Source organism: Triticum urartu, chromosome 5A (assembly GCF_056163025.1).
Source record: "Triticum urartu cultivar PI428250 chromosome 5A, HENAU_Tu73, whole genome shotgun sequence".
Classification (NCBI taxonomy): Eukaryota; Viridiplantae; Streptophyta; class Magnoliopsida; order Poales; family Poaceae; genus Triticum; species Triticum urartu.
Genome location: NC_141877.1, coordinates 470,281,517 through 470,296,153, shown reverse-complemented (window position 1 = coordinate 470,296,153; position 14,637 = coordinate 470,281,517). Strand labels below are relative to the sequence as shown.

Genomic DNA, 14,637 nt, shown 5'->3' with positions numbered 1-14,637 from the left:
CTTTCAGGAAACCAGACTGGTCCTCATCAATCAAAGCCACAATCTGCGTCTAGAGTCTGGCGGTCAGCCCTCTGCATAAGATCTTTATGTCTCCATTTTGCAGAGAGACTGGACGGAAATAAGCCGGCGTCGGGACTCCAGTTGTCTTGGGGAGGAGAGCCACATAGGCCCGGTTGATCCCGTCCAGGGAGGCAGAACCTGAACGGATATTGTCGAACAGCTTCTGGATGTCATCCACCACTTCCCCCCAAGCAGCTTGGTAGAAGGCGGGGCCCAGCCCGTCGGGGCCAGGCGCACTGGTGTGGTCAAGCGCATCGACCGCCGTTTTGATCTCGGCGCAGCTGAATGGCGCAACGAGGGGTGGCTCATCCACCCTCGCAGAGCGGGCGTAAAGCCCACAGAGCGAGAAGCGCCAAATGGGCCGGCGCGGCCGGGCTAAGAGGTCGGTGAAGAAGCCCGGCAGCGCCGCGGCCTTGCCTGCATGATCCACCACGCGCACCTCTTCGACTACCAGGGCGGGGATCGCGTTACAGCGACAGCGCTGTGAGGCGGAGGCGCGGAAGAACTACGTGTTCTCATCCCCCTCGTAGACCGCCCTATGCTTCCCGCGCTGACGCCAGTGAGCGCTTTGGCGGAGAATTGAGCTCCCAAGAGCCAGGCGAGCGTCGTCCCAAAGCGAGGTTTCCTCCCAAAAATCAAAAAGCTCGATCAAGAACCGGCAGTCATTATCGAAAGTGGGGATGTATCGGTGACGCTTTTTCCATGCCTTGGAGGCAGACCTGAAAGCTTTCTTTTTGGCAGAAAGAATTCCAGTTGCGCCCGTGCCTCGGACCGAGTTAGTCCAGGAAGGAAGAGTGGAGGGGAGGAAGAGAGGGTCGGTCAAACAAACGTTTTCGAAGAAGAACGGGAGGGGGTAGGGATTTTGGTGGATGCAGCCACCGAAAGCGAGACGTGATCGAACGTAGTACGAGGGAGAGAGGAGATGGTCGAGTCGGGGAAGGCCGCGTCCCACCTATTGTCAAAGTACGCCCAGTCCAACCGAGCAAGGATCGGAGGGTCTTGCCGGTTTCACCACGTGAACAAGCGATCTGACAGGTAGAGCTCGTGGAGGGCAAGAGTATTGATCAAAGAGTTGAACTTAGCAGCATGCCTGACGTCAAAACGATCATTATTCTTTTCAGACGGGGCACGAACAAGGTTGAAATCGCCTACCATGAGCCAGGCATCGGAGACATGAGCATGCAAGGCAACCATGTCTCCCAGAAACTCATCCACAAGGGAGTGATCAGAGGGTCCGTACACATTGGTGATCACCACACGCGCGGCGGAGGAAGTGCAAACCAACGTGAATGTGAGAGAGAAGCGGGATTCTGAGGAGGAAACCAGAGCGTAGCGAGTAGGATCCCAAGCCGTCACCCCTCCCCCCCCCCCCCCCCCCCGTCCCCCCCGCGACTCCCATCCGCATTTTTAGAGATGAAATCAGAGAGGCGCCCCGGAAGGAAAGTAACCGCTTTACGGGAGTCCAAGAAAGATAACTTTCTCTCCTGAAGGCAAACAAAACAAGGGTTTATGGAGACCACGAGGTTCTTCACAACATCACATTTGTCCTTAGAACCCAAACCTTGGACATTCCAGGAAAATATGCGAATAGTTCTCACAGAATTACTCCCCGTTACAACCCCACACACCAGAGCAACGGACGCTAAGAAAAGCCCAACTAGGGAGAGGAAAAGAGTGAAAGAAAGATAGAAGCCGACCCGAGGGAGGGCAGATAACCGAGGGGGGAGGCAGTCGCTCCACCCTCCGAACAGCAACCAAAGTAGGCCTACTAGTCATCTGCGGGGACTGGCACCGGGGCAGCAGGAATGGAGGCGGCAGAGCGAAGGCTCGCCACCTTCTTCTTGCCCAAAGGAGCAACAACAGCATCCAGGATCGTGTCCGTCTCCACCCTCGTCTTGAGCCTGGGAGAGCAGCCCAAGAGAGCTTCTTTCAAAGCTTTGAGTCGGACAGCTTTAGCTTCGATGCTGACCCATGATGCACTCTCCTTAGCCAGACGGAGATTGCGACGGGCCTCACCTCCCCCGTCCTCCACATTGCCATCGGGTAGAGTCTTGTCCATCTCGACTATAGTTACCCGAGAATGGGAGCTCGCCGAGTCCGAGAGGAGAGGCGAGCCGAGGGGGAGCGGCGCGGCAGCATGCGGAGCAGGGTGGGCTAGAGGCAGGGAGAGAGCTCCGACCTGGACTGGGAGGGGCGGCGCGCCAAGCACACGAAGCACCGAGGCAAGCTGCCGCCCACCACCACACCCACGCCCTGGAAGGAAGGAGCGTTAACACCGCCACCGCGGCCATGCCCTGTCGGGGTCCCCTGGAGGACAGGAAAGTTGTGTGCGAACAGCGAAGGCAGGTCACGGAAGAAAGGGAGCTACACCCCCTCTCTAGTGAAGGAGTCTCCGGCAGCCCACGCGCGCACCGGCCAAACAGAGATCACCCAGACCCCCCAGCGGCTGCCGATATACCAGACATCGCAGGGCACATTGCGTGGGTTGCGGAGGCGCACCACCACCCTCACCGTGGCCAGCTCCTTCCCCGCTAGAACCAGAGGATCGATCTCCAACACTTTGCCGAATGATGTGAAGGCCGCAGCGATGCCGGCAGGCTTCAAGTGCTCGGTGGGGAAGCAGGTGGCTGCAAGGAGGGCACACGTCCCCACATGCATGTCCATACGCCCGAACCGTTCGTCACGGTGAAGGTCGATATGCGCCCCCTCATGCATGAAAGGCTGGTGGCGCATGGCTTCCTTGCGATCTGCCGGAGTGGCGAAATGAAGGTACATCGTGCCGATCGACGAGGGAATCGTCTTAGGGAGGATGTGGCCGATATGGCGGAGGAGAGGCGCCTGGACCGCCGCCGTATCATTGAAGAAGGCGTTGGACGGCTCGATGGTGACGACCGCAAGCCTCATGGCCGCGGCGTAGTCGCCCTCCGGCATGAACACCTCAACCGAGTCAGGACGGCGGGACTCAGCTGCAATGGAGCGTCCCGAGGACCGAGACGACTCCGAGACCGCCGACGAGCCCATGATTGACATTGGGGCGCTGCCAGACCCTGCCCTCCCTCTCCCCCGGGAGCCAGTCGAGGAGCAACTTGCCCTTGCCCTAAGGCGCGAGGCGGAGGCGGAGCGGCAACGACCGGCTCCGGGTGGCTGGTCACCGGAGAGGAAGGGACCGGGGACGGCGGTGGAGAAGACACCACAGCGGAGGTGGAGATGTCGCGAAACCGTGGCTCCCTGCACTCCTCCGGAGACGCCGCAGCCGGCGAGCTTGGTCCCCCAGTCTCGAACCCCCCGAGCAGGGGCACGACATCTGGGGGCCTGGCCACGCGGGGACGCGCAAAGGGGTATGGGGTGGCCGGACGACGGGCGGGTGGCGGCAGGGGTGGAGGCGGGGGAGTGGGAGCGGTCACGGGCCTGGAAAGAGAGGCGTTGGCGACATGGGAGGACGAAAGCTTGCGGGGGGATGCCATGGCACAACGCGGCGAGCCGGCACGGTGCCCTGAGACACGACAACGTCGGCCACGGACGGGGTCGCGGCAGTCTCTGACGTAATGGAGGATGGAGAGGCAGCGGAAGCAACCAGAGAGCAAGAGGGGGGATGAGAGGGCGCTGGGGAGGTTTATGGATACGAATCGGGGAGAGCGTCCCGGTAGGGGCTTTTCCCTGCAGCAGCCCGGGAAGTAAACGCAGATGAGAGCCGTCGCGGGGCCATCATCTCCCGCGCAGTCAATGTGCGGCGGACAACCGCTACCGACAACCGAGTTGTCGCACGGGGACGCGACCAAACTCGCCGGGAGATCGGGTGCAGGATGGGCTGGAGATCGCTCGGGGGTTCTCGACGAATCAGCGAGCGAAACGTTAGCCCGCGGCAGGGGGAGCAAACTGAGGGAATTAACATCTAAAGGGATGGGGCACGAAATTCCTAAAAGGCTACGGCGCCTAGCCCTAGACGCTCCCGCAGTAACACCTGGTTGGTGGCAACGGGCAGCAACGCACACGGGGCGAGCCCGAGCCTTGGCCGCAGCAGCGTAGGCCCCACCACTCGAGCTGAACAGAGCAAGGTTAATGGCGGGCATGAGCCCAGGGCCAACGGCGACGAGAAACTCGGTGACGACGGGGCTCGTGACCTCAACCGAGAAAACCAAGGCTCGATCTGGTGAGACGACTAGCTGTTCATCCGGGGAACAGAAGAAGTAGGAGAGAAGACTCGCCACCCGCCAGCTGAAAAGCACTTCGACGGGAAGGGAGCGACGACCCACAGGATGCCGGGAGGGCCAAGCTCAGGGAAGGCCACCAAATCGTGGGGGACTAAGGAGAGGAAATAGGCCAGCACACGCTGACGGAAAGCAATTCCAGGACGCGGAACAGAGGCACAGGGACGAGCATGAAACGAACTACCAACAGAGAGCAGGGTAGGGTTACCTCCAAGGCAGGAGCCAGCAACCACAGCGGCGTGGAGGTGGCTGGGGACGACTGCCGGGCTTGAGGAGGACGGCGAGGAGTGAGTTGCGGCCGCGCCCCCGGACGAAGCCGGGCGAGTCGCAGGAGCCCTCACCCATTCTCCTTGCACCGACTGGCATGGAATTGTACCTCATCACCCTCCGCCCGGCTTTGGTTATTCATTATGATGCAATCTAGTGTGTGCTTCGGTCTCTAGTTATTGTTTCCGACGTAGTTCTCAATCGATGTGAAATAACTTGATGACGCTTAAGAGTAATGAGCTAATTAATCCTGTTAATTTAACTTCCTATATTTTGTATTTCCATGTGCAAACATCTATATCTATATTTATATCTATATCTTATATTTTAAAATGTAAAAATGCGTATTAGAAAAAAAAAAGTTAACCATACATAAAAAATGTTACACTTGTATTGAGAGAATGTTAAACGTGTATTCGAAAAATGTTGTTGACATGTACAAAAATTGTATAATGAAACCAGAAGAAACCTAGAAAAGCAACAATTAATGAAAAAAATAGAATAAACCAAAGGAAAAAATTAAAAAAATAAAGTAATAAATGCAAAAAGAATAAAAAAAGAAAACAGATGAAAACCAAGGAATAAATAAATAAAAACCAAAGAAAGCAAAGAAAAAAAACAAAGAAAACCAAGTAAAGAAACAAAAATAGAAAAAAAACGAAAAAGTAAGAAAACCGATGAAAAATCAAAGAAAACAGAAAAAAATAAAAGTGAAGAAACCAAGAAATAATAAAGAAAACGATAAGAAAAAAAATGAAAACACGAAAACGACCAACCAACCGAGCATGTCGAATGAATAAGCAAACGAAAAAACAGATAGAACTTGGCCCGGCCTATTCACTACAGCGCGGCCGAAAAGCTTTAGCCAGACGAAAGGAGCACTCGCTTAATGCTAGATATAGCACTTGTGTCGATAGAACTCGCTCACTGGCGCCATCTCTTCGCGGGCTCACAAGAGGAGGCAGTCTGAGGGCATGTACAATGCATAGCCTCAAAGTGATGCCTTGCATGCCATGTAAGATCGGGTATGACGTAAAGTAGGTTCGGATAGGGAAGCGGAATCCTTTTTAGAAGGCGGGTGTTTGAAGAGAAAAAGTGTGGTCCGGTGACAAAAGCTGAAAAGGTTAGAGTGAAAAGTAGAGATGCATGTGTAATAGAGTTTTTATTTTTTATTTCTTAATGAGGCCCACTAGTGGTAGCTTGCATTGGGGAGAAAAAATAAATATAGGTGCCTCAAATTATTTTTTGTCATGAGGCATATGTATCCATATGCCATCATTGTACATGCCCTGATTCGAGGAGGATTCGGGCCAGTTTACAAAAGCTTCTAAAACTTTCCATGCGGTTTCGGGAAGGGTTCAGAACGATCTTTTCATGATTTTTCCATCTATTTTTATTTTCCTTTTTGTGACATTATTTAATAATCCGTGGATATTTTAAATTCACAAATACTTTTAAATATTTTTGAAATCCTTAAACTCTTTAACTTTCCACAAATATCTTTCTAATTTATGAACAGCCTTTTAAATCTGTGAACAATTTATTAAATTTGCGACTACTTTTCTAAAACAATATGATTTTCTGAATTTATGAACATTTTTAAAATTAATGAATATTTTTCTACAATTAAGAACATTTTCTTAATTTATGCAAAAATATTAATATTCATGAACATTGTTTTAATTCTACAACATTTTATGAATTCATGATTTTTTATGTAAAGAAATTCTGAATAATGTTAAATTTATGGAAAAATTTGTGAATGCTCTAAAAAGTTGTTTAAAATTCAAAAAAAATCGAAACATTTAATTCCCTAATAAATTTTGAATTCATTATTTTTTTGAAATTCTTGAATATTTTAGAAATTACAAACATTTTCCCAGTTTGTGAACACAATTTTCAAATTTTTGATGTTTTTCCAAATTTACAAACATTTTTTAACGTCATGAGGTTTTGAACATGAAAAAAAACCGTATTCATGGATATCTAAAAATTGAAATTAAGCCGACTAAAATATTAGAAAAGCAAAGTGAAAAATATCAGAAAATTGTGTATGGCTGGTGTGCCCTCACTCGCTAGCGCCTTCTCCACTTGCTGGTTGTTGCCCATATAAGTGGGACGTAAGTGATGCGTGTTGTCGTGCTCGTTACGATCGGCACACATTAGTGCCCAATAGTGGGACCGACTAATTAGAGGGTTCCCTTTTTGGGGAACCCAGCTGTCACTTTTTGTGGCCTAGAGAGCGCCACTTGGTGCACCCAAACATCGGCCCGTGTTGTGTGCTGGTGCATCTTTGAATTTTATTTTTTTGCAACATTTTCGAGTTTTGTTTGATTTTTTTGGCTTTTGCTAGGTTTCCCTAGGTTTTGGTGGAAAATCTTTATTGTTTTTTCTTTCAGAAAGTAATGATTTTTCGCGAGAAGCACAAAGCACAGTTGTGCTTTCGTGAGAAGTATAGTTCATGCTTTCACGAGAAGCATGGTTGTAGGACAAACACAACTTTGCTTCCAAAAAAAGGAAAAAGCACAACTTGTGTTTTCACGAGAAGCACGATTATGATTTCCAAGGAGTGAAAACGCGTAGGCATGCTTCCTAGAAAAAAGTGGAAAACAAAAATTCTATTAACACGGGAACTGTTTTTCTATTTTTGGTTTTTTCCACAAAAGAAAGTTCATCGAATTCTATTAACATGGTTTGATGTAGCGTTGAAGATGTCAACAAAAAATCTAATGATGAAAATGGTTCGTAATACACGATTCAGGAGATGAAGAGTAGTCTCTAATTAGCGATCTTACCCAAAAATTTGTGCTTTCCCGGGAACGAGGGAGGTTTTTTTTTTTAGGCAAGGGAACGAGGGAGGTCGTTGAGAGGACAGCCCATGTGAGAGGGGCAAAATAGGAATACGATGCGAGTATATACCTTAAAAGAAGGAAATACGACACGAGTAGCAATCTGAACGTCTCTCAAGTCTGGAGCCCTGTCGTTTCATCGCTTTCCTCAATCTCATTCACTGCCGCTGCATCTCATCCCCTCTCTGAGCTACCAAATCGAACTCCGCATCCAGCTGCTGCCCTCTGCATCTGCTGCTACCGCCGTTCCGCGGGATCTCCTGATGGAGGCGGTGGAAGACGCGGCCCTGGAGCCTGCGATTGGGTGGCTTGCCGACACCATCCTTGCAAATCTCTCAGCCGGCGGCAAGCTGGAGTCATGGATCCGGCAAGCTGGTCTCGGCAACGACATCGGGCAGCTCAAGTCCGAGGTGGAGGCAGTGGAGATGGTGGTTTCTGCTGTGCACGGAAGGGCAGCCGGGAACAAGCCGCTGGCCCGATCTCTCGCAGCCGTCAAGGAGCTGCTCTATGACGCCGACGATGTGGTCGACGAGTTGGACTGCTACAGGCTGCAGCAGGAGCTCCAACCTGGTAATTAATTTCGGTGATGAATTTAGATCCTACTACGTACTGCTGAATTGCTTGCTAATTGGCAGTTCCAATCCATTTTTCTTCTACTTTAGAGACAATGCTGGAAACGGATGGAGCGCAGCAAGTTGAGATTTCTAGACAAAATGCTGACAATGTACAGAGTAGCAGGTTACGGTCCCAGGTATGGAATCAATTTGAAATCATAGCATTTCTTGAACAAAACAGAGGGCCTACTAGAGCAAGATGTAAGCACTGTCAAACAGAGCTTATGTGTGAAACCAAAAAAGGGACATCAGTTTTGCGCAATCATCTCAAGAGCAAAGCTTGTAACCACAAACGTGGAGCAACTGACCCTTCTTCACGGTACCTAGATTATTTTTCTGCATTGCACCGGCACACTTTTGCGAGTCTTTTTTTTAATACAGATGCATCTACTAATCCATGATCTATTTCTCATCGCAGCACCGCTGATGCTACTACAATTCCTAGGCCCGTTGCAGCTGGTAATTCGTCCAGCAGGAAAAGGATGAGAACTGGTCAGGAGTCAACGCACATTGCCGCAGGTGACCTAAACGGGTGGAACAAGGAGGCATTTTCCGAAAGGATACAAGACATCACTAGTCAGCTGCAAGGCAAGCGAGAGGCTATCACATGGCTTCTCAAGATACTTGGGTCAGAGTCTGGTGTTGCAAGTTCAAATCACTTTCAGCGTACAATCTCAGATCCACGCCGAAGAACATCAAGTCTCGTTCAAGGAAAAGTGTATGGGAGATCTCAAGAGAGGGGATCCATCAGAACGTTGATAAAAGAACACAAATCAACTGCTGGTGTCACTATTCTGCCTATTGTAGGCATCGGAGGAGTTGGGAAGACAGCTCTCGCTCAGCTTGTATACAATGATCTAGCTTTGGAAAGTCAATTTGATCATAAGATATGGATTTGGGTGTCTAAAGACTTTGATGAAATGAGACTAACAAGAGAGATGTTAGATTGCGTCTCCCAAGAAACTTGTGATGGCATATGCAGTTTTACCAAGCTTCAGGAGGTCTTGGAGGGTCATATTAAATCAAAGAGGGTTCTACTTGTTTTGGATGATGTCTGGGAAGACATGGATGATGGCCGATGGAACAAATTGTTGGCTCCTTTCAATTCTGGTAGTGCAAATGGCAATATGATTATTATGACAACTAGAAAACCGTCTATTGCCCAAACGAGAGGTACAATTGGAGCAATTAACTTAGATGGTTTGAAAAGTGATGATTTCTGGCTATTTTTTAAAGCATGTGCATTTGGTGATGAGAATTACGAAGAGCAAGCAAGTCTAAGTGACTTAGGGCAGAAAATAGCACAGAAGTTAATCGGAAACCCATTAGCATCACAAACTGTAGGCGCACTACTAAAAAATCATCTTACTGTGGATCATTGGAGTAACATTCTCAAGACCGAAGCTTGGAAATCCCTTAACCACACTGGTGGCATCATGGCTTCTTTGAAGCTTTCCTATGATGAGCTGCCCTACCATGTACAACTATGCTGCTCATATTGTTCTATATTCCCCTACAATTATGGATTTAATGCTGAGGAGCTAGTTCGTCTTTGGATTTCACAGGGATTTGTGAAGCGTGGTCATTCAAGTAAGAGTTTGGAGGAAATTGGACGCTGCTATCTGACTGACTTGGTGAACCTGGGCTTGTTTGAACTAGTTCAAAGTCTATCTTGCTATGTTATGTGTGGCCTGATGCATGATTTTGCAAGACTAGTTTCAAGAACTGAGTGTGCAACTTTGGATGGTTTGCAATGCAATGATATTTTTCCAAATGTACATCACTTGTCCATAGTAACCAATTCTATATATTGGAGGGATGACCAGACTGGGAACATACCTCATAGTGAGATGTTTGAATTTTTCTTACAAAATATAGTCGCATCAGTGAGAAAGTTGAGGACATTGGTGTTAATTGGGAAATATGACTTCTTTTTCTTCAAAGCATTCCAAGATGTGTTTCAAAAAACAAATAATCTGCGTCTACTGCAAATGTCTGGAACGTCTACTGATTTTAATTCTATCTTGTGTAGCTTGGTCAATCCTACACGTCTTTGGTATCTAAAACTTGAGGATGATAATGCTGAGCACAAGCCTTTGCCTCATGTTTTGAGCAAGTTTTTCCATCTTCAGGTATTGGATGTTGCTTTCTATATCGTTGATCTAGAGGACTCTGAAGAATGGAGAATACTTCCACCTTTAGGGATGCTTCGGTTTCTTAGAAGGTTGAAGTTGAGCAACATGGAGAGAGTAAGAGAAGTATTGGTTCCATCATTGGAGGAGCTAGTTATAGATGGAATGCCTGATTTACAGAGATGCTCCTGTACTTCTATGGGGGATATGAAGTCTATTTTAAAGGTGTTGGAGATCTATGATTGCCCTGCACTTGAGGTGTTTGATCTGTTTCAGAAAGGTCATAACCATGAAATTGAGCATAAGTCATGGTTGCCCAGTTTGAGGAGGCTCATTGTGTCTGATTGTCCTCATTTGCATGTACAGAGCCCCTTTCCGCCTTCAGCCATATTTTCTAAACTATTAATTAATGAGGTTTCAACAATTAGGACAATGGAGGGATCTTCCACCAAAACATTTGAAATTGCTGGAAAGGGTGGGAAGATGGCATTGGATGATAAAATTTTGGCATTCTATAATCTTAAGGATATCAAGTACTTGAAGATATCTGGGTTCGAAAACCTAACATCTACTTCATTCAGAGGATTAAGTCAGCTCATCTCTTTAAAGAGTTTGCACATGAAGTACTGCCATGAACTACAAGATGTTATGCCAGAACATACCCATGAAGACATGATAACTACAAATGATGTTGCTCTCCATTTCTTGAAAGTCTCCATATTACAGGATGTTCAATAACGGGGAAGTTGTTATCTCTGATGCTGCGACATTCGCCAACCCTGAAGGAGTTGCAATTATACAACTGCCCGCTGCTGAAACAGTTGAAGACAGAAGAGGAAGGAAATGTTCAATCAAACTTTCTCTCATCTTTCAAGGTTTCGTCATCAGGATATGCGGATGACACACGGCCAAGCTCAGCTGTAGACGGACTCGTACACATTCCGCTGAATCTCAGAAAGATATCAATTTGTGAATGCCCTCGTCTAATATTTGACGGGAGTAGGGAAGGCTTTGCTGGATTTACATCTCGTAAGGAGGAGGTTGAGGAAGACGGCCAAGAGAATGGAAGATGTCTCCTCCCACAATCACTTGAACATCTTTATTGGTCTCATTATTCCCGAAAAGCTCTGCGGCCCTGCTTTGTGGGTAATGTCGCCCACCTCAAAAAGTTAGAAGTAATTGAAGGAAATTTGGAATATCTACAGCTGGATTCATGTACGGCGTTGGAAGATTTGAAAATTATATGTTGTGATCAGCTCGTCGGATTAGAGGGCATGCAATTGGTTGGAACCCTTAGGTCTTTGGTATTGGAATCACTACAGCTGCACTCCTGCACGTCGCTGGAACGCTTGGAAATAAATTTGTGTGATTCGCTTGTCGCACTAGAGGGCTTGCCATCCCTAGTGAACCTCAAGCATTTGAAAATACCATTGGAGAGTTATGAGCCAATTGAGGGAATTGAGTTATTCCCTGCACTGGAAAGTCTCGAGGTCAATGACTTGTCTCCCCTTAACACGACATTCTGCAAGGGCCTCAGCAGCCTCCGAAGCCTAACACTTAGTTTTTTGGGTGCAACGAGACTAACAGATGAGCAAGAGGGAGTGCTTCTGCTCCTTAGGTCCCTGCAAGAGCTGCAATTTGAATATTGTTACTATCTAGTGGGTCTTCCTGCGGGGCTGCGGGGTCTTTCTTCCCTCAAGACGTTGAAGATCATAGCTTGTAATCCCAACCTAGTGCTTTCGAAGGAGGGCCTCCCACCTTCGCTAGAAGAACTGGTAATCCGCGAGTGCAGTGACAAGTTATCAGAACAATGCAGATTGTTCGCAACAAGCAAGCTAGAGGTCAAAATTGATGGGGACTATGCGGACTGATCACAGAGTATCTTTGTAAGGTATATATACTTCTAGCATTGCGTGGACTATGTCACCTGTTACAGTACTTACATTTGAAGGGGGTGAAAAATGCTTAACTTATTTTTCTTGTGATATGAACAGATTTGGTTTCACTTCAGGACATCATCCTCAACCTCATGTGGTCATGATGATAATCATATTCTCAATATTTTTTCTCCACCTGTTGGGATTTCCAATTATACTCAGCTAAAAAGTTTGATAATGTTTGTTCTCTACTTGTTGGGATTTCCAGTTATACGCGCAGCTACAGTTTTGATCCTTTTGTAAGGTGCCTCCCCACCCCACCTAGGAAAAAGGAAAAATCCGTCGCCCGCTTATCTGTCTAATGCACTTGCTCAGTTCCAGCCTTTTCCATATCACCATTCTGAATTTCTCGCTGGTTTCTGGATGAATCCATTGTCTCGCTCTTGGGAACCTCCTGTACAGCATGTTCCAATTGGCCAAAAGACAAAACTGGATTCCCCAATAACAGGCTGTACTGAGAAACCCGTGAGTGTAACTGTATAAGTAAATCATTGTACAATGATGTTGTATTTTCAAGAACTGATACAGATTTGATTCATCACTTCCTATTTTTTCGAGGCCGGACGTGTTGTCCGGGGTAGATACCACAGCATATGAAAATGCTTGATTTTTGGAATCTTTTCCCAGATTTTTCCGTCCCAGTGTATTCATGGGCATACAAAAACAGAAAATGCATGTTTCTAACACTGTTTGTCCGGGAAATTTAACACTCTGTTCATGAGGAATTGTTTCAAAAAAATTTAGAATCATGTGATGTGTAGAGGTACGGCAACTTGCTCTGTTCTTAGAAATCATGATCAGTCCACACAGGGCAATATTCTTTATTAAATGGGAATCCCTTCAGAAAAAATCGAGCACTCTGTATTTTTGCAGTCTGGCGGTGTTTCCACGGTGTGCAGCAAACAGAGTATTCACCTTTCCTGCTCTGTTTGTGCTGAAGTTTTAACAGTTCTTTCATTGGAATGATAGTTTTTGACGGGATTTTCTTAGATTATTTTGAGCACTTTGATATATTTTTCTCAAGTCAGGCTGTGTGTTCGAGGCATACAACAATTCACAGCTCATGCAAATTCGAGCTCTGTTAAATTCTCGTTGAAGTTTTATTTTAGCATGCAATTCTCCTTTTAGTTTTCGTGAACACAAAGTTTTCATGCGGAGTAAGGGCAACTCCAAAGCAGAGATCTTTAAAATGGACACGTCAAATATTCACACATACGTTCAACGTGTCCGCAAACGGTGACAAAGGCGAATACCATCCAACTCGAGTCAACAGATAAAAATTGGTCATTAATAATCAAAATGTCTTTTACATAACAAAAAGACCGGACCATAGTCTACTCTTTGCCGGACGTTGGCAGCTGTAGGTAGTCCTACTCTTCGCCAGAGTCCGCTTAGCCGTCAATGTCGCCAGTGGAGATGAGGTTGATGATTAAGTCTGATGGTTTGACCTTGTCGTCTTTACGGGCCGATGCGAACGATGTGGAGCTACCGACATTCGCATCGGGGACGCGTTGGTCCAACGTGCCGTCATTCTTCACCCCAATCTTGTCGAAAAGGCGATTGTGTTTCGCCTCGTTCATACGGAGCTGCCACCACTCGCGGCGGATGGTGCGGGTATTGTGCATAGAATCAAACATTGCCCGATGCTTGTCGGCAATGCCCGGGTCCTTCGCGAGCATGGTTGCAGTGGCATATTCGGATGCTAGCTCCCCAGTTATCTGCTCCTCTGCCAGCCAGTGCTCCTTGAGGAGCTGCAAATTGTACTGCTACTCCTCCTACAGCAACTAAAACACGGAGACCGGTGGCGCCTGCTCCTCGTGTTCCGCCTCCGCCATGACCCTGTTGTGGTGCTCCTTCGCCTACAACAGGGTGAACCCGACTACATGCAGTTGTTGCACCGACTCAGGCACATCCTCCTCCTCCTCCACCTCCTCCATCTCCGTGGCATCCTCCTCCAAGCTTTCTCCTGGAGAGCTCAGAGGTTGTCCTGGCAAAATGTGGGCCGTGCATCGGGTTTATGCGTGCACCTCGGGGCGACTTTGTGGCGGCGTGTCGGCGATATGCTCTTCCACCACTCACAATAGTATCGACCATTGTGACGGCAGTCGACCTAGGAGGATGGGGCTCAAAGAGGTAGGGTGGTGCGCTAACGACTCGAATGGAGGGAGATGAGGCTCAGAGGGGTAGGGTTTGTGGCGTGGCCGACCAACTTCAAATAGCAAGTGCCTAGGCAAGCGGAGCGACAACTTTAATGCGGGTGCCCGGAGTTTTCTTCGCGTTCACCGTGTCAGTTTTAATGCTGGGTAGGTGAACGGCCGGGAAGCCGACATGAATGCGGTACGAAGCCGTCTTGTTGTCCCGCCGCGCTATGTGTCGGTATGAATGCGGCGTGAAGAGCAAGCAGACGCGTCGGGAGAGGATGAAGAGGGGTTTTTGGATGGGTTGAGGGTGTCGAAGGTCTACGTGCCTGCAAGCCTCCCCCAAATTTGATTTCGAACATGAACACGTCCAGACAGACCGGCGTCGATGAAAAATGTTCGGACTATACGATCCAGACATTTGGGGGTGAT

At 47.9% G+C, this 14,637-nt stretch overlaps 1 pseudogene across 1 annotated transcript; it reads left to right on the top strand.

The window, feature by feature from the left end:
• The first annotated feature begins 7,491 nt into the window (after positions 1-7,491).
• Positions 7,492-12,897, top strand: LOC125509864 (uncharacterized; annotated as a pseudogene). The gene is made up of 4 exons (XR_015602381.1): positions 7,492-7,954; positions 8,047-8,317; positions 8,417-12,021; positions 12,125-12,897. The product of XR_015602381.1 is annotated as an uncharacterized LOC125509864 (transcript).
• Positions 12,898-14,637: the final 1,740 nt, after the last annotated feature.